This window comes from Monodelphis domestica, chromosome 2 (genome assembly GCF_027887165.1).
Source record: "Monodelphis domestica isolate mMonDom1 chromosome 2, mMonDom1.pri, whole genome shotgun sequence".
In the NCBI taxonomy this organism is placed as follows: Eukaryota; Metazoa; Chordata; class Mammalia; order Didelphimorphia; family Didelphidae; genus Monodelphis; species Monodelphis domestica.
Window position 1 is genome coordinate 14,407,325 of NC_077228.1, and position 20,412 is coordinate 14,427,736.

Sequence of the window (20,412 nt, forward strand, 5' to 3'; positions counted from 1 at the left end):
TCTGCTCTTGCCCACCCTGCGGAGGCAGATTCTCCTCTGCCTCCTCACTGACCCATGAAGCAGTGGCCACGAGCCGATGCTGGGAAGCAGAAGGCCTGGAAGGGGAACTCTCTGGGGGAAGATACAATGAGGGAATCAGGGCTGGAGTCTGAGAGGCCCTGCTTGGAAGAGCCCGTCCGGGATGCTCGGATCCACATCAAGGGCATCAGGGAGGCAGCGGCCCAACGTTTCCTGCATGCAGGATTGCGTACCCAGGAAGAGCTTGTGGCAGAAGGGCCTCAGGAGCCGGTGGTCGCCACACGTCCTCTCCCAACAGGGCTCAGCCCCCAGGCTGAGGGACAGCTTTGGATAAAAGCCCCAGCCAGCCAAGTCCTCAGTCACTGCCCAGGAGAGGGCGGAGGCCACAGTAGCAAGCTGGCCCCATCACCCATTCTACAACAGCCCAACCTGAAGAGCCCCCAAAGCTCACCGGCTCCATGACCAGGGCTGCCCTCCACAGCCTCAGTTTCCTCATCTGAAAAACAGGCGCTGACGGTGCCAGCAGGGAGGGCTCTTTGCCAGGGCCCAGGAAGCCACCAAACCAGGTGTCTGCCTCCAGGAATGGAGGGAAACATGGCCAGGAGTCATCCGGACAAGGCACCAAAGGGCTGGGCTCTCTTCCTGGTACTCAGCTCAAGCCACAGTTCCACAGCCCCGGGGCCTGGAGACAGAACTGGCTTGTTTCCTATAAGTGGTTACATGTTCAACGTCATTTCTATGATTATGCGGTCACCTCCTGGGTATGGGCCTCTTTTAGATGGTGACCATCAAAAGGACACTGCAGCCACCCTCTGGATCTGCCCCCCTTCTTTTAAGAGGGAGCCTCTAAGAGGCCCTGCCAAACCCATGGGGGCTCCCCACAAGGCCGTGAGGGGGTCTGAGAGAAAAGGATCCAATTGCAATAAAGCACTTCCTGGCTCAGGTCTAGCCTCTGAAGCTGGTGCCGGGCAAGTGGACGGGCCTCTCCCCCGCAGGCAGGCCTCTCCCCGAACACCCTGTCATGGCTTTGACATCTCCCCACCCCGCCTTGCATGCAGGATCTCTCTGGATGGGCCCCTCAGCTCTCCGACCTCCAAGTCATTCATTGGAGTGTTCGGGCACCCAAACAGCTCATTGAGCCTCTCCAGCACCACAGACTGCGCTGGGCACCACCAGGGGAGCGCCCAGCCATTGGCCACCGGCCAGAACACCAGCAGCAGCAGCAGCTGACTCCACAGGACACTCCTGGAGAATCAGAGTGATTCAGGACTTTTAAACAATTTCAGTAGGACCGATTCCCTTCAGACTCCTTTGCATTTTATTTTATGGACTTCTGGGTAAGCATGGCGGCAGTCTAGACGCGGGACGCTTCCTCTCCTCAGACCCACCGATATAGACTACCTCCAAAGACCCAAAAAAAACATGTTCATAAGAACGAAGGGACTCTACAGTAGGGCGCAACATTGAAGGTATGTGAGACTCGGGCATTTCCACACTATAAGGAGGTGTGAAAAAGCTTCCACTCAAATGTGAGCTGATCTACCCTCCCCCACCCCACCTACGGAGCCAGAGTCAGAGCCAGTGAGCACCAGAATCAGCGAGTGAGCGAGGGACACCTCTGGAGTGAGCAAGGGGCACCTCTAGGTCCTTGGGAGCTGACTAAAAATACCGAGAACCTACCCCTGAGAGCAGCTACACCTGAAACCCCGGCAGGCTGGGGAGCGCAGACCATGGGCGCTCTTGGCAAAGATGTGCAGAGAAGGGCAGTGAACAGAAGCTGCACCTGAAACCCCGGCGGGCTGGGGAGCGCAGACCATGGGCGCTCTTGGCAAAGATGTGCAGAGAAGGGCAGTGAACAGCAGAAGCTGCCCCTGAAACCCCGGCAGGCTGGGGAGTGCAGACCATGGGCGCTCTTGGCAAAGATGTGCAGAGAAGGGCAGTGAACAGCAGAAGCTGCACCTGAAACCCCGGCGGGCTGGGGAGCGCAGACCATGGGCGCTCTCGGCAAGGAGGCACAGAGAAGGGCAGTGAACAGCAGAAGCTGCTGAGATTCGAGAACTTGCCTCAGGCAAAATCCTTGCTCCTTGACTCCATACACAGAGAGCCTGCCCATCTCACTCAGATCTCTGACTAAAAAGGGAAGGAAAACCCCCCACAGTGATGGCAAATTGCACAAAGGAGCCACAACCTCCATCCACCACAAAAAAAAAAGGCATTGACCCTCGAAAAATTTTATGGAAAAACCCAGGCTACAGAAGAAATACAGGAGGAAATTCAAACAATGCCAAAACCTTCCCAAAAAATGAAAATTGTCCACAAGCTCTTGAAGAATTTAAATTGGAGCTTATCCAAAAGATGGAAGCCTTCTGGCAAGAAAAGTGGGAAATAGTTCAAAGAGAAAATAGCAGTTTGAGGGTCAAGAACTCCCAATTGGAGAAACAGCTGGAAGCCAAGAAAAGCAAGATAGGCCAAACCAAAAAGGAAATTCAAAAGATTAAAGCAGAAAACCAAAAGATTATAACAGAAAGCCAGGCCTTAAGGACCAGATTTGGGCAACTGGAAACCAATGATCTTGCAAAACAACAAGAATTAATAGAGCAAAGTCAAAAGACTGACAAAATAGAAGAAAACATAAAATATCTCACTGACAAGATGACAGATCAAGAAAACAGATCACGACGAGACAATTTGAGAATCATTGGTCTACTGAAAAGCCAGAAATAAACAGAAATCTTGACATCATACTACAAGAAATCATCCAAGAAAACTACCTTGATGTTCTTGAACAAGGGGGGAAATAGACATTGAAAGAGCTCATAGAACACCCTCTACACTAAATCCCCAAAAGAAAACTCCCAGGAATGTAATTGGCAAATTCCAAAGCTTTCAAGCTAAGGAGAAAATTCTACAAGAAGCCAAAAAGAGACAATTCAGATACCAAGGAGCACCAATCAGAATCACACAAGGCCTGGCAGCTTCCAAACTAAAGGACCGCAAGGCCTGGAACATGATTTTCAGAAGGCAAGAGAACTGGGTCTTCAACCAAGGATCACCTATCCATCAAAACTGACTATATACTTCCAGGGGAAAGTATGGGCATTCAACAAAATAGATTTCCAAGTATTTGTAAAGAAAAGACCAGAACTAAGTGGAAAGTTTGATATTCAAACACAAAGATCAAGAGAAACATGAAAAAGGTAAATAAGGAAGAGAGGGAAAAGAGGAAAAATGTGTTGGGTTTTGTTTTTTTTAATTCAAACTCTCTTCTTTAAGGGCTATAATTAGATCAAATTATATATATTAATATATGGGGAAAATGTTATTTGTAACTCTCAAAAAGTGTATTCAATATTATAGTAATTAGAACAGTGGTCCTCAACCTTTCTAATGCTGTGACCCCGCAATACAGTTCCCCATATTGCAGTGACCCCAAACCAAAAAATTATTTTGGTGGCTACTTCAAAACTGTAATTTTGCTACAGTTATGATTCGGAATGTCAATACCTGATATGCATTATGTATTCTCATTGCTACAAATTGAGAGGTTGAGAACCGCTGAATTAGAAGAATCACTCATAGGAAAGATTGGGGAATTAAGGGCTATACGATGATATGCAAAAAAAGGAAAGGGGGGGATCAAAGATGTATTTTATTTTATATATTTACAAGCAGACCCAGGAGGAGTATCCACGGGCTTCACCAGCCTGGCTGTCACAGGCGTCCCCAACCCGAAAACAGCTCCAAGGGCCCATTCCAGGCAGATGCTAAGTCTTTGCCAGCGGTGCTTTGGGTCTAGCCATCCAACCTCTTATAAATGCCCAGGTCTGATGGTGAACAGTGTGCTGATGCCGAAGTTAGAGAACCTGGGAAGAGGCCAGACTTCTAACACCCACAACCTCTAAACCTTGGCCAAAGAAGCAAAGAAACAAACATCTATTCAGCACCTACTGTGTACCAGGCCCTGTGCTAGGCACTTCACAAATACAACCCCAGGTAATCCTCAAAACAACTCTGAGGGAGGAATTATCCCCAATTTACAGCAGAAAAAACTAAGGCAGATAGCAGTTAGGTGAATGGCCAAGAGTGTTTGAGCCTGGATTTGAAATCAGATCTTCCTATCTCCAGGTCCAACACTCTATCCACTGCACTGCTTAGCTACCATTACGGAGCCAAGTCAGAGAGCCCCCATGGCCCTCAGTTTCCCCTTCTGTAAAATGAGGGGTTGGATCAGCCTGCCCTTAAGAGTCCTTCCAGCCTCAGATCTCTGATGTTCCAATCCAAGTATCATCTAGTCCAGTGGTTTTAAGAGGGTGGTCAAAGGATCCCAGAGATCCCAAAACCTTCTTGGGGACTATGAAGTCAAAACCAGTTTCATAATAATATTAAGATGTTTAGATTTTATAATATGGTAAATATTAATAGAATATGTTAATAATTATATTAATAATATAATCAAAAGCTATTTGAGGGGGTCCTCAATAATTAAGAATATAAAGAAGAGGCCTAGAGATCGGAGATACTGGCTTCAAATCTGGCCTCAGACAGTTCCTAGCTGTGTGACAAGTCCCTTAACCTTCATTGCCTGGCCCTTATCACTCTTCTGCCTTGGAATCAATACCCAGTATTGACTCTAAGGTAAGTGTTTTTAAAAAATATATGTAAAGCACTCCGAGACGCAAAAGTTTGAGAATTGCTGATCTAGTCAATATTTTTTCCACTTGGGCACAAGAATAGTGTTAAACTATTTAACTGCTCTGCTGAAATAAAGATAAATTACGCCTCCAGTGCTCCCCTAATCTTCCAGGTCAGTGACCCCATCAAAAAATGAAGTGGGGTTGGGCTAGAAGCACCCACTCTTGATGAAAGATCACTTTGGCTAGAATGATAATTACTCCCTTTCTAGGAGTTCCCTAACCATCTCTCCAGTAACTTATTCTCAGATTTGGGCAAGAACCATTCTAAATCAACCTCACTGACAAAGTTCCCAGATTCTGTTCTCCTTCCCTTTCCTGAAAACTGGCCATTTGCCCTTCTATAGTCCTACAAAACCTTCTAGATCTCTTCTCATCTCATCAATCCTGTCTGCCAGTTTGGGGTGTTTTTCAGTTCCCTGGGAGCGTGAACTCCCAAGGGCAGCTGGGAACATTCTCTCTCCCTCCTGAAGAGCAGTTCTTGACCGGGTCCACCTCTAGCATGCTGAAGTGTGTTAAGTAGCTTAGCTTTTCTAATCTATAAAATGCAGAAAATAACAACCTTACAAGAATAGCTTTAAGGAATAATAATTATAAAAGCACTTATTAATGGGCTATTGACTAAGTGTTCATTAACAAAAATAATAGTTTGATTCTATTTGGAAGGTTCTGGTATCTTCAACAGAGGATTGAAAAACCTGTAGTTTTCTCCCTCATTTCATCTGGCTAATGGCAAAAAAGAGAGGTAAGGGGAAAGTTGCCTAAATGAGCAAGAGTCTCTCTCTGCTCTGCCAAAGTCAACAAGAATCCCAAACTTCAAATTCCTATCTCAGTTCTATTTCCCTGACCTGTCTACAGGAGGGTTTTGGTTGGTTGGTTTTTCAGGGTTTTTTACAAGAGGTTTTTTTGTTTGTTTGTTTTTAAAGAAAACAGTAGCCATATAAAGTGTTCACTGAAAGTGAGGTAGGAGTAAGCAGAAAAAACTACAAATCAGTGTCACAGGCCACACAATGGGGCAAAAAAAAATGTCTGAACTCATTCAGAAGACTCAATGGCTCTTCTCAGCCCAAAAAGCCCCCATTCCAGGCCTCTTCTGCTGTCATCTTAAACCCACAAGAAAAGGTCAACAAGAAGTCATTTCCCTTCATTTAAAATCAGTTTCAGACTGGGCTTTTTTGGTCCAGATGCAAAGATTTCATCAGAATAGGGAACATCCTGCAGGGAAATTCCATCCACCAATGCTGATCAACAGCTCCTTGGTGCCTCACCATCTTAAAGTGCTGCCACAGGTCCTGAGACTTACCCAGGAATATATCTGTACCCAGGTCTTCCTGACTAGTGCCTGGCTCTCTTCTTAGGTCCTCAGGCACTGAAAGATTTATTTCATCATAAGGACCATAAGCCACTCCGACAACTTCCTCGTAGTTATGTCTAAGTCCTCAAGTCCTTCTCTTCCAACCCTGGGCACTTTTCATCACTGCATTCGCCTCCAGGCTGGGATTCTTACTGGGTCCCTCTTCCAGGACGAATCTTCCAGGAGCCCTGCTGGTTCTGGGACCCAGCGGCTCAGAAACCATCCAAGGTTTCCCATTCCCACAAATCAAGCTCCAGCTCCCCCTTGAGAACTCAACATCTCCCACAGTTCCTGGTACCCCTGCAGACAGGGCCCATCGAGCATCAGGAGACATTTGCTGTTCCCTGAATGCCCTGAGCAGGAACCTCTGCTTGCCCCACTGTCTCCTCCTAGAACCAAACTCCATTCCCACGATTTGTGGAGTCTGCATTTGCATCGTTATTTGTAACCCAAAAAATCAATACCCAAGACCGTTTCCCAGGATTCCCAGATCCACACAGAGAGAGCCTCCCAACACGTAGTCCCAGCTGTGGTACACCAAGACTACATTCTGACTTGTTTCAGGTCCCATCCTATGAGCGAGGGCTCTTCCCACAGTCCATTTGGAGCCATGATGTTTGCATTTGGGGGCTTTAGGGAGGTGATTTCACTGTCTGAAGGTCCTCCAACATCATGTTCATAAGGCCAAAAGGCTGCGAGGTGCCTTACAGAGAACACATGCCTTGGATAAGCTGTGCGCAGGCAAAGGCCATGGAGAGCCCTGCCGGCCACAAGTCCAATGTTTCAGAGTCAGCAATGCAGGACATCCAGAAAAAGAGGAAACTCACAGAAAGCACTCAAGTGACCATCAGGACCCCAGACTAGAAGGAAGCAACCCTGGGTTCTTCCTGGAAGTGACAGTGTTCATGGCAACTTTACGTAACAGCCCTGCCACTAAGGACAAGCGCCAGCAGCACCGGCTCTCTCCCTGCTGGAAGTGAGGCTCCACAGGATGCCTGTATCGCTTCCTCCAAGCTTTTACGTGGCCCTGACACTGCCTGGAACTACAGCCACGCCAGCGTCTGGTTTCTGAAGGACGTCTGCTGCCCCACCAGAAACAGGGGAGACCGGAAGACCAGAAACGGCCTGAAGGAGGATGTTTCAGTGTGGCGCTCCCTGAGAGCACAGATCTCCTTCTTCCTATTCATGTCCTGGCCACAGCACAGTGAGGGGCCCATGGAAAGCCCCCGATAGATGACTTTTCATTGGTTCATCCTCCTCCTTCCGAGAAGCTTCTTCAGGCAGGAGCCTTCCCACTACATCAGCTTTGGGAGCGCAGAGGCAGGGGGCACAGCGGCCCCCCCAGATCAAGGGCTCAGCAAGAATCTGTCAGACGAAGGAACGAAGGAGAAGAAGGACTCCCGAGTCTCTCTCTGGATCCAGAATCCACCAGACCGCCTGAGGACAATCTCTACAAAGGTGGCAGGAAGCCAGCCTGGACTCCACAGCAGGCTGCGAGAACGCTTCTTCTTCGTATCGTGAATGGAAGAGCCATGGAGATGGGTGGTAGTGAATCAATTAACACCAGGAAAGGCGTTTGGGGGTTAACAATAACAATCTCCATCTCCACAAAAGACGAAGGCAGATCACAGATTCAGAGCCGAAAGGGATCTCGGGGACGATGTAGTCCAACCCCCTCATTTGACAGAGAAGAAAACGGAGGCCACAGGAAGTAGCTGTGTGACTCTGGTCAAGTCCCTTAACCTCTCTCAGGCTGAGTTCTCTGCCATGAAATGAGGACAATGAGCCCTCCCAGGTGGTCGAAAGGATGTCAACTGCTTTGAAAGCCCTAAAGAATTAGATCTGAGGACTCTCAGGGACTGTCATTATTAATACTAACATTATTGTTATTACCCACCGGTGGCACCAAACCAGGAAGGTCAGAGTCAGGATTTGAACCCAGGCTGAGATCAAACACAGCATCCTAAGCCCATGGAGGGGGGTGGGGGGGGGAGGCTCAAGGTTCACAGCAGGGGCCCAGAGCGGCTGAGTAGCCGGAAGAGATGCAGAGAGAACCCCCAAGAACCCCTGAAATGCATTTCCCATCCTACAGAAAAGGAAAATGGGCCCAAATCTGAAAATGACACAACTACTACTTTTAATTCTTTAAAATCCGACTAAACTTTAAATAATTCCTAAAGTCTGGGGGTGGGGGTGGGGGAGGGTGTAAACCCTTGACTTCCATCTTAGAGTCAGGGTTGTGTGTTGGCTCCAGGGCAGAAGAGCCCCAGGCAGCAGGGGGGAAGTGATTTGCCCAGGGTGAGACCGCCAGGAAGGGGCCGAGGCCACACTGGGACCTTTCACCTCTCAAGCCACCTGGCGGCCCCCAACAATCCTGACTTAAAGAAACACTAGTCTGAGGCCCAGAACGTTCCTCCTTTGGCCTGCCCCCCTCCCAGGCTCCCAAGGGCTCCACCATGGTCACCCCCCAGACCTGCATCCAGGCCACATCACTGCGGCCACCATCCCCTGCCCAATGGATGCCGCACCTCAGACTGTCCGAGCCCAAGAGGACTTGTTCTGTCTGTCCCCGAAGCCTCCCCCAAACCCTCGATAACCCTCTTTAGTCCGGCCAAGCTGGGCCGCCCCATCCGTCTGGTCACCTGGACTGATCAGCTTGGGGTGGCCTCATACCTCGGTTTTCAAGCTCACAGACCATCCTCTTGAAGCCTGGCTCTCCGCTATGTCCACTCACTTGCCACCCCCTCTGGTCTCTCCAATGCTGGCCAAAGCCTCCCCCCAGCTCCTTGGGAGCTCCTCCCCCAGGACCTTCAGCCTTTTCAGCCTTTCCAGCCTCCCTCTGTGGGATCCTCTGCCAGTGGGGAGGGGGTGCCACATCTGTCATCCCTCCTGACCCAGGGTCTCTGCCTGCCCCCACCTGGAAGGCTCAGCCCCCTCCCCAGTCTGGCTTCTCCCCGTCAGCCCCAGACTCGGCCCTGTGGTCTCGGCACTCCCCTTGGAGTCTCTCCTGTTCGGCCCATTCCGATGGCACAAGGAGCATCTCTGGGGCTGCACTACGGGGCCCAGCCCACAGTGGGAGGAGAGCTGATGCTGCAGAGGGCCAGGGCACCTCTGGGACCGACGGCGGCGGCAGCACCCAATAATCGGAGCCAGGATGGGCCACTCCGGCCAAGGAGCCGCCCCAGGCCTCGGAACTTGGGTGGGAATGGCAGGCCAGGCCTCCCCCTGCTGTGGCTGCCCAGTCTCGGCCTTAAGAGCCATGAAGTCAGGCATGCGTCACCCGCCCAGGGTCAGTCCAACCTCCCACCATCATGGCAATCACCCCCCTGCCCAGCAGCAGGGCCTCCCCCCACCCCACAGGGGGCTGCAAAGCCCTGGACAAGTCCCTCCCCTCCTCTGCCCCAGGCAACGCTCCAAAGGCCATGGGTCAGTGGCTGCCCTGCCACAGAGGTGCCATGAGACCTCAAGACTCAGCAAAAAGCTAATGGGGATGGGAGTCCCCTAAAAACCCACCAACAGGGATGTGGGTACTCTAAAGCCTGCAGCAGGGATGGGAGGGGGTGGTCCAGGACGGTTGGGGGGGGGGGGGGGCTGCATTTCCATCTCAGGCTGTTTCAGAGAATGCTGGAAAGAAAGATGGGAATCAGGAGCCCCAAAGTCACCCCCTCATTGCTAGGGGGCTGCCTTGCCTGGATCTCCTTCCACTAGCTGTCACCCCAGAGCTCTCCTGACTCAGTCCTTCATCCACTGGCACCAAAAGGCCTTTCCTCAGGCTCAGGGCTGTTGTGCTCCCCCAGAATCCCTCCTCCATACCCCCCAACTCACCCATCCCGCCCTCTGACCAGGAAACTCCAGGATAGGACCTGGCATTCCTACTGACCTAGCTGTGGTCCCTTGGCCTCAGTTTCTCCAGCTGTAAAAGGAGGGCACAGGGTCCCCAGGAGCCCTTTTCCGCCTCCCCCCATCTCTGACCCCAGCATTCAGTTGGCACTTCATAAATGCTCCGACAGCCCCCATCCTGGAGTCCCCGGAGTTCCAGTCCGGCCCCTGACACCCACCAGAGGGCCGGGTCCTCAGTCCCATCTCTAAATGAGCTGGCAGCTGCGCCTCGGGACGAACTACAGGATTCATCATTACTAACTGTGGGAATCTTATTTCTATACTTGTAACAATATAATGACGCGATATTGTTCGGGAAGGACCATTTCCAAGACATCGTGTGCCCGTTACCCAAAAAGGCCTCCGCTACGGGATAATCCTACTTATTCTGTCAGAAGTTTTCTTTTTCATCGGCCTCTTTTGAGCATTCTACCACTCTAGCCTGGCACCTGCACCAGAATTAGGAGGATGCTGACCCTCTACAGGTATCCACTTAATCCACTTCAAGTTCTACTACTTTCAATGCCCATTCCGCCCCCCACGAGCGAAGAGTCCCAGAGCCGCGGGAACAGAGGGGTGGGGAGGGGGAGGGGCGAGGTCCTGAGTTCCAATCTCACCTCGGACCTCAGGAAATACGCTCCCCCTCGCTGGGCCTCAGTTTCCCCCTTCGTATCAGAAGCTGCCAGGGCGACCCCCTCCCTCAGCGGCCAGCCCTATCCGTTCCTTTGGGGCGCGGCCGGGGCCCACAGGAAGAGGAGCAGAGAGAGACACTAACCTACTGCCGCCGTCTGCTCCGCGCGTCCGTCCATCCCGAGCCCCCGCCGCCTTTCGGGCCACCGTAGGCATGAGAGCCCGCCCCCTACCGGCCTCTCTCCGTCTCCCGGACCTCGCCCCGCCCCCTCCTGCTCTCACTCCGCCTTTCCTGGCTCTCTCCCCAGAAGAAAGGACGCACGTGAAGTGCCTTCCAGGCCACCGTAAGCACAGGAGGTCCGCCCCTCCCGCTACAGGCCTCTTTCCCAAGAGCAAACCCTTTTCTCCATTGCCTTCTCGGCCACCGTAAACCAAAGGCACGCCCCCCTCCCGTTCTCACTCCGCCACCTATGGGTCAGCTTTCCCAAGAGCGAAAATTCTTCCCCTTTGCCTTCCGGGCCACCGTAGGCGGAAGGGCGTGCCCCTCCCGCTCTCACTCCGCTCCCAAGAAGAACGGCTTTCCCAACAACACTTCCCCTTCCGGTATTAGCGTGGGGACGCTCTCCTCCGGCTGCCATGACAACGGCCCCACCCACATCCTTTCTTTTCCTTTCCCCGGGCTATTTCATTCCCTTCTTTCTTCCCATCGCGGGCGAGCATTGCTCCTAAGGAGGGCGGCTTGACTTGAGGAGTATTTCTCCGGGATAAATGAGCTGTCCCTTCTGTCCCGGTCTGACTTCAAATCCCAGCATGGCCCGCAAAGGCTCTCGCCGAGGTTAGACCCACACAGGATTCCAAGACCCAGTATGCAGTACGCCCTGACTGCAAATTCCTGCCAACAACCCGATGACTACAAGCCCCAGCATGCATCGCATCGTAGCCAAGTCCTACCCCCCATTCCCATCAGGCCGCGCTCTCTAAAGGTTGTTCTGAGGGCGCTGGGACCTCGGGATTGTTCTGTAAACCTAACCATAAAGAGTTGGGTGCTAGGAGAACCTAAATGTGCCTTTTACTCCAAGAAAACCTGTGAACCAGGGTACTGAGTGGAGGATCCATTTGTGAACATGGACAATAGAGGATTCCTTTTTTTTTTTTGCTTGACTTTGCATATTTGTGGCAAGGTTTCGGGTTTCTTTCTTTTTTTGTAGCTGTGGAAAGAAAAATTGATTCTTGTTTATCGCCCCCCCCTCCAGAATATGCCCTAAACTTCCTCTCAGACTTGCAAGTGTCCAGATGGTCTACGATTTCAAATTCCGACGAGCAAGCGAAGTAGCCAAGTAGCTTTAAAGCTTTCAGAGGAATGGCTACTTCGCTTGCTCTGCATCATACAGTAGGAAATGAGTTGGGAGACTAGAGAATTGGGAAGGTCTCAGGTCAGGAAGGGCTCAGGGGATATCTGCATCTTTACCGTCATCCCATGCATAATTAAAAGTTTGTGACTGTTCTAGACCATCTATGACTATATCCACTGATGTGGGGCAGAGAGCAAGTCCTTCTCCATCCCTTGTATGCTTGGCATCCTACCCAGTGGACTATAAGTTGCTTGAAAGCAAGACCTATTTCATCTCTCTTTGTATCCTTCAGTGTCCTATACAGAGGTATTTAATAAAAGCTTACAAAATAAAGTCCGTTCTGATGACTCAAAAAAAAAAAACACATTAAATTATGTTCAGCATAGGTTAATCATAAAATATGCATTTGAAATGCATAATTTAGTGTTTTCTAAATTTTTCAAACATTGAAAACCACATGTGGAATATATAAAGTTGATCTTGCCAACATCATTTAGTAATAATGCCTTATCAAAGTTCCTGAAATGTCTTTAGCTAAAACCCAGGTAAGGGGGAAGGGAAGGATAGAGCTTTGTTCTTTGCTTCCTGGTTAGCTATGGACAGAAAGATAAGGTTTGTTCAAGCCATCCTCTAACTAGGGAGAAACCTTTCTTAGAGCAACCCCAGGCATTGAATGAATAGATTCACCTGTTGTGCTGTTATTGTTCAATCATTTGGTCATCTGACTCTTCATGAACCCATGGACCACAGTATACCAGACCCTTCTGTCCTCCACTCTATCCCAAAACCTGTCCAGGCTCATGTTTGTTGTTCCCATGACCTTATCCATCTCATCTTCTGTCATTTCCTTCTCCTTTTGCCTTCAGTCTTTCTCAATATCAGAGTTTTTTTACACACAGCCCTGTCTTCTCATTTTATAGACTAAATGCATAAACTTCAGCTTCAGTTTTGTCCTCTCAATGAACAATTGGAAGTAATTTCTTTAAGAATTGGCTGATTTGATCTCCTCGCTATCCAAGGAATTCTCAAAAATCTCCAGCACCACAATTCAAAAGCATCAATTTTGCAGGGCTCATCTTTCTCACAACCATACATTGCTACTGCCATCTGCAGTGATCTTTGAGTTCAAAAATATAAAATCTAACACTGCTTCTATTTATTCTCTCTCCACTTGCTGGGAAGTGATGGGACCAATTGCCAATATTTTAGTGTCTTTATGTTTAGTCAACTTTTACATTCTCTTCTTTCACTTTCATTAAAAGGTTTCTTAATTCTTCTTCACTCTGCCATCAGAATGGTATCATCTGCATATCTGAGATTCTTGCCGTTTTTCCCAGTAACCATAATTCCAGCTTTTGATTCATCCAGCCTGTCATTTTTCATGATGTATTCTGCATGTAATTTAAATAAATAAGGTGACAAAATACCCAGCCTTATCATCCTCCTTTCCCAATATTAAACCAATCAGTTGTTCCATGTTCAGTTCTAACTGTTGCTTCTTGACCACATACAATTTCCTTAGATGATTGGGTACTCCCAACTCTTTGAGAGCTTGTCATATTTTGTTGTGATCCACACAGTCAAAGGTCTTAGTGTAGTCGATGAAGCAAAAGTAGATGTTTTTCTGGAACTCCCTTGCTTTCTCTATAATCCAGTGAATGTTGGCAAGTTGGTCTCTAGTTTCTCTGCTTCTTAAAAACCAGGCTGATCTTTTGATAATTCTTGGTTCACATATTGCTGAAACTTAGCTTGCAGAATTTTAAGCATAACCTTGCTGACATATGAAAAGAATTTAATTGGTCAATTGAACTGTCAATGTAGAATCTAGAAGTCCCCAAACTTGTAGTTTTAGAAGAAGGCCCAAGCTGAAGTCGAGTGTCTCTTCTAGTCTCCAGAAGCCTCTCCCAATATATCACTCCCTCCTTCCCAAGGATCAAACGCTGACTGACGCTACGCTGCCTACTGTGCAAAAGAATCTTTCTTTAAACTCTACTCTCTCATCCTTGGTCCTCAGTTCCCCTAAAAGGGTATGTATGTTCCCCAAATTTTTTTGTCCTTAGGAGCTGTCACCTAGGGAAGTGGCACTCCCAGGAGTACAATGTAGAACTCCTATTTATAACTGAAGAGTGGTTTTTCTGGCTATTTAATAGTTCTGCATTTTTCTAGTTTAACCCCTTTTATGAGTCATGGGCCCCTTTGTCAGTCTGAGAAAATCTATAAACCCCTTCCCAAAATAATGATTTTAAAGAATTGAAGGAAAAACTAAATTTCATTTAGATTCTAGTGAAAATAATGATGAAAATTTCCCCCCATCCTAGTTCACAGACCCCCTTAAATCTATCCATAGACCTTGGTCGATAGACTTTAGATTAAGAACCTCTGGACTATATGATCTGGAAAAAAAAAAATACCCTCTAGCTCTAGATCTTACAACCTCAACTTCTGGCATTTTAAAGTCACTGTCCCATTGTATTCCTTAAACCTACAATCTTTTGGAAAAGGAGAGTTGGATTTTGGACCGTAATATGGCCATCTATGATAGGTATAGAGTTTGGACTTATGTTTATATTGGTATAGGAAAGGAACTCAATCCCTCTACCCAGTTAGGCCAGTGTCTTCTCTTCAGTTTATATCTTAATACTCAGGAAAATGAGATTAAGTGACTTACCTAGAGTGTCAGAGGGAGAATTTGAATTCAGGTCTTCTTGGATTCAAGGCAGACTCTCTAACACTATGCTGTCTCCCATCAGCATAATAAGAATCACAAGAGTGATCATATTTTTTGACCCTAAGATTTTGGGTCTTGAATTCAAAGGTTTCCCTATGATGACATAATTTATAATAGGAATGGTTGACTTTGGGGCCATGAGCTTTACTGAAGAATACGTGGAGGTAGATAGAAGTGAATACTTTCAAGACAGCCCCAGACAGTTCAAGTTTTTCCAACAGTAAGAGAGGAGAAATGGGGATTTTGCTTGGATGGTAGAAGATGGGAACATGAATTGAGGATACGATTACACGAATGGGGCCTGCATCCTGGGATCCTGGCATAGGAATGTTTCCGTTTCCTGGGAATTTAACAGCTTGAACCAGGAATTTGTTCTTAGTAAATTAGCACTTCTCTTGGAACAAAAAAGAATTTGCCCCCTTGCTGTGGCTGACCTTGAGCTGGGGTTTAAATAGGAACTCGAGGCGAAACTTGGGTCACATGAAAAAAGGACTTGGCTGGAGCTCAGCCCAGGTCAGGCGGTGTTTACCCTGGGCACTGTTTTCTTTCTTTCTTGGTAGCAAGTGCTGGCTATACACATATGACCAGGGTGATCTCAGGGCCCAGGTGATACGAATGGCTCCTGAATCAGACCTCCTTCCACAACAATGAGATACCATGAAAGGGAAAAAAAGGACCTGCTTGTGCAAAAATATTCGTAGCCATTTTTCGTAGTAAGTAACTGGAAACAAACCCAAAAAAATGACTCAATAAAAAAGGAAAATAGGGTAAATGGTGATCTTGGGTGACAATGACATCTTTCTTTGCCACCTTGTTTGCTGGGCCATTTTATTAAATGCCTTTTGTTTTGAAAGAAGAAAAAGGAAAATAAGTGTAGATGCTAATATAGATATATATAAAGGCATCAATATAGGGAAATGGATATAATTAAGGATCAAAATCCAAATTTAGGTGAATCCTCATTTCTAAGAATATCTTAAATGAGAGATTAGAGGATTACCAAGAGAAACAAAAAGTTAGCCCTTCTTCCCATGTGCCTTTTAGGAGGTTACTAAATTCTTTACCTTCCACACTTTGTTTCAACACACACCTTTGGAAGACCTTGTTCAGGTCAATGGCTTGTGTACAAGTTGGCAGCTGCTTCCTTCCAGCACCGTGCAACTGAAATACCCTATGGTGCACCCTTAGCCCACGGGCAGCCAAGAATACTGAAAGGTGCTTGTACTTGGGAATGGAGAGAAAAATGAGGAGATTGGTGGCCCTAAATGCTGGGACTTGTGTGACCCTGGGCAAATGACTTCGTCGTTGGTCCGAGGGCCAATTTCCTCATCTCTAAAATAGGAAGGATACTCGTAACACTTCACAAGGTTGTAGTAAGGTCCGAAGGAGATGACGGAGGTCGGAATGTGGGACAGAGAACATTTCAGACTTTGGCCCAACCTGCCGAAGGAGCAGAGATTGGGTGGCGGAGGCAAAGGCTCCCTCGGGCAGCTTAGCTTCTACTTGTACTTTTTTCTCAATCCACTCATCTATGTGGGAGAATCAAAATGACTGAAGATCTAAAAACTGAGAAACCTCCAGAGCCATTTGGTAATTATTAGGTAAATAACCTTTACTTAATCTGTAATCTAACCTTCAAAAATTAAAAATAGGAAGTATATGGAATAATCCCCTAAGTGAGGGTGAGGTTCTTGTACAAGGCACTCAAGACCTGGACTAGGAAAACTATTGCCTAATTAACAAGCGTTGTGTCTGTGTGCCAGGCATGGAGATATGAAGGCAAAAACAAAATGGCCCTTGGCTTCAAAGACTTATGTATATGGGATAACTTGGGTCTAGCCAACGCTCCCCAAAAAGGAATAGGATTCCTAGCTGGGTGACCCTGGGCAGGTCACTTAACCCCACTGCCTACCCCTAACCACCACAATATTAATTCCAAGACAGAAGGTAAGGATTAAAAAAAAGGAATAGGAGATATTTTCTATCAGCTCAAGTTCGTTTTAGGGGATGGAGACCCACATTGGCCGTCCCATGGAACCTAGAAGAGCTGTCCTTGGTAAGACCCAGCAAATATTCCCAGTACTATGTGAATGCACACCCTAACACTGCAACCTCATGATCTTCACAGAGTTCCCATACTTCTGGCTTGTTGCCTGTGAGAGAACAGCTCCATGGGTTCTTCTTAAAGACTTAATTTCCCAATAAAGACAAACTTGAGACCTTTATTGTAGGAGTTGATTGCCTAAAACGTATCTCCCACTTACAACACAATTACTGTGAAAAGAACCTTCCCCATGATGTTGTTGCACCTAAAACATGTTTTCAGTGGACCAATTAACCATGTTAGAAAGAGTTGGGTTAGAGGTCAGTATCTAATGATTCACTGTAAACAAATATTTGATTAACCATAATGTCCAGGTCTCTATCCATCAAGATAAGAGGATTTGTTGCTTAAGTATGCATCGTACAACAGTAACAGCAACATTGGGGAATGATCAACTGTGATAGATCGACTTAGCTATTCTCAGCAATTTGATGATCCAGGACAATTCTGAGACAAAGAATGTTACCCACCTCCAGAGAAAGAACTGCTGGAGTCAGAACGCAGATCAAAGCAGGCTATTTTTCACTTTGCTTTATTTGGGTTTTTATCTGGGGATTTTGGTTTTATATGAGTATTCTCTTACAAAAATGAACAATATGGAAATGTGTTCTGCATGATAATACATCTATAACCCAGAATAAATTGCTTGCTAGCTCTGAAAAGGAAAGGGAAGGGTGGAAGGGAGACAATTTGGATCATTTAAGTTTGGAAAACTTATGTGGAAATGTATGACAGGTAACTGGTAAAATAAAATATCTTTGTAAAAAGAACTATCCATAAAAAGAATATATTGTACACACATAATATCATTTATCTCAGGAACTCAAAGCCTTTTCCAAAAGGTACTTAGGAAGTGGAATCATTCTCCACTAATATCATTAAACTTGGAATTTAGGGTTACGGTTAATGGGAATAGAGCATTTTTTCTATTATTCTTTGTAGATCTCTAATTTTCAACCACCAAAAGGCCTTTTTTGGTTCCCCAGCTGTGCGTATTCCCCCTGTTAGTGTATATTTGTACATTTTTTTATTTTTTGTATTTTACTTTCCTTTAATATGATCTTATATATCTCCTTGGCACGGGGTCTTTTTAACTTTTTTTGCGTGTTATGGAACTCTTGGGGAGTCTGATGAAGCCTATGATGGACACTTCCTCAGGATTGTGTTTTTAAAGGCATAAAATAAAACCCAGATTATGAAGGACATTAATTGTATTGAAATAGTTTTATATATGCATATATATTTCTAAAACTTCTTTGTAAAAGATATAGATATAGATGGAATAGTGCATATGCTCTATATGCATTTATATATAACATGTAAATTCATATATTTACATATAATAAATCCTTCTATAGACCTCTAGAAACATCACTTTCCCATGAACCAACAAGAGCGTTCAGTGCACCATTTTCCCCAGCAGATGGCGCGCTACTCCAGCCACCATCCCCATGCTGTCGGGCTTGACTCATGCGCAGAACAAAACCCCTAGCTTGGGGGCCTCTCCCAGCCGCCCAGCTGTGCTTGCTGCTCCGCTCCGAAGAGCTGGGCTAACAGGCGCTTGCTGGCCCGGGCTCTGAAGGAGACTCCGGGAAAGACAGGAGACGTGGCCAAGGTTTGTGCCAATGGGGAGGCCCCCGTGCTACATCTCCTGCTATTGACCAATCATCTGACTCATTCAAGGCCAATTCCATGGGTTGGGCTTCCTTGTTTAATTGAGCATCACAACCTAACGGCAAAGGGGCCCCTCGCAGGCAGCACTTCCCCTCAGCATCTCCTAACGTCCCCCTGCACGTCTTCCTGATTCTTTGAAGGGAAAAGGGGGTGAGGGACTCCCTCGCTGCTCATTTCCATAGGTCAGGGAAGAGACTAAGAAGGGAACTGCACCTCTGAGACCCACATTCGATACCGCAGAGAGTAGCTACAGTGAATGAAGAAGAACATTTGAGACACTCGAGAATTCCTAGGAATGGAAGCTAGGAAGCCATATATAGAGACGGGAGGTCCTGGGTTCAAATTTGACCCTGGACACTTCCTAGCAGTGTGACCCTGAACAAGTCACTTAACCCCAATTGCCTAGCCCTTACCGCTTTTCTGCTTTGGGTATTGATTCCAAGACAGAACGTAAGGGTTCAAGAAATAATCATTCATAGGAAATGAAAACCAAGAGCCAGGAATAAAACCCTTGGCCTCCTATGTCTACAGGCAAATGGCCCAATGCCTACCCAACAGAAATGAGAAGTTCTAACAAAAGGAGGCAGGTATCACTGAGACTTAGTGGAATATTGTTGGAAAGATAGACCTTTTTCTAAAGAAAAAGTAGAGACAACGGGGAACCATTGGGATAACTTTGTATATTAAGAAACTTGACTAGCGTGAGGAACTCAGGAACCAGAGGGGAGAAACATGGGGGGGGGGGGGGGATTGTAAGAAGTTCAGAAGAGGCAGAAATAAACATGATTTCATCTTTCTGTTTCTGGGGGCTACTGAGGAGAGCAGGGCTGGCTCACCAGCGGGTACTTGATTCTTTCTTCTCTTTCCTCCCTCTTGGAGAGAGGTGGAACCGAATTCTTCCCAGGGAGGTGATTTCCAAACACTTAGCTTCCCAATTTACCTCCCTTCTCTCTAGACATAAGCAGCTATTCTCCATTACAACAGTGAGCTCATTTGGGGGCTAGGAGCAAATATGTGTGTGTGTGTGTGTGTGTGTGTGTGTGTGTGTGTGTGTGTGTGTGTGTGTGTGTGTGTTGCTTGGTCCTTTTCTCTGCTATTTGCGGATTACATAGGAGATGAAAATTTATAGGTGGAATCACCATAGCTCACAGCCCCCAGTTATAGAAATTTTCTAACGTTCAAACAGAAGTTTGGATTTCTGCCCAAATTTACATTTTTCGGCATCTCCCCATCATCTTTGGCCTCTCCATCTGTGAAGCAAAAATGAAGATCCAGGGAGCCTCTAGGTAAAAGACATGAACAGCCTGTATTGCAGCATCTGCTACTGGACAAGCGTGGGAAGGAGAAAGTGGGGGGGAAACAGACCGTTTAGAAACTTCTCTCAACTCTTAAAGAAGGAAACATGATACCAGCCTAAATCATCTCTTAAAATAGCCGCAGAGGCCCAATGGGTCATGCTGGCCTCTTCCTTGGCCTTCCTTTCAGTTTCTGCCCCTGAACCACGAAGGCTTTCTGTTTCAAGTCACTGGGGACGCATGCTTCCTGATCCTTCTTCTTATCGGTTCCCTCTTAAAGGCTGTGGCGCTCATTTATTTTAACCCCTTCTCTTCCAGATTAGAATGCACACGAGGCAGTGTTTCCAAGCAAAAAGAGGGGTAAGGACTAAGCCATCGGGGTCACGTGATGAGACAGCTAGGAAGGGTCAGGGGCCATATTTGAACCCCAGACCTCCTGTCGCAGCCTGGCGTTCTGTCCACTGAGCCACCCATCCACACTTTGGGCATCTCTTTTAAAACTTTAGTATGGCTCAAGCCACGTTTATCTTTAAATAACACGAGAGTCTGATCCGCTCCCGGGGCGCGAGAGACGTTTGTCATTACAGATCCCAGAATATGAGGTGGTGGACTAGAGAGCAGCTTCCGTCCGTAACTCCCCCACACAGTTCTGTAGGATGCGCCAGGCTGATCCAGATGGAGAAATGC

At 47.2% G+C, this 20,412-nt stretch overlaps 1 protein-coding gene across 4 annotated transcripts in view; it reads right to left on the minus strand.

Moving 5' to 3' along the window:
- Positions 1–11,164, minus strand: part of ATG4C (autophagy related 4C cysteine peptidase) — a 62,129-nt gene extending 50,965 nt beyond the window's left edge. For 2 of the 4 annotated variants that reach the window (XM_016429871.2, XM_007480476.2), the window contains exon 1: positions 10,718–10,837. The gene's annotated coding sequence lies outside the window, so the exon portion shown is untranslated. Of the gene's footprint in view, positions 1–10,559 lie in introns of all 4 variants that reach the window. The other 2 variants (XM_001364937.4, XM_056814101.1) reach the window with 2 other exon arrangements.
- Between the last annotated feature and the right edge of the window lie 9,248 nt (positions 11,165–20,412).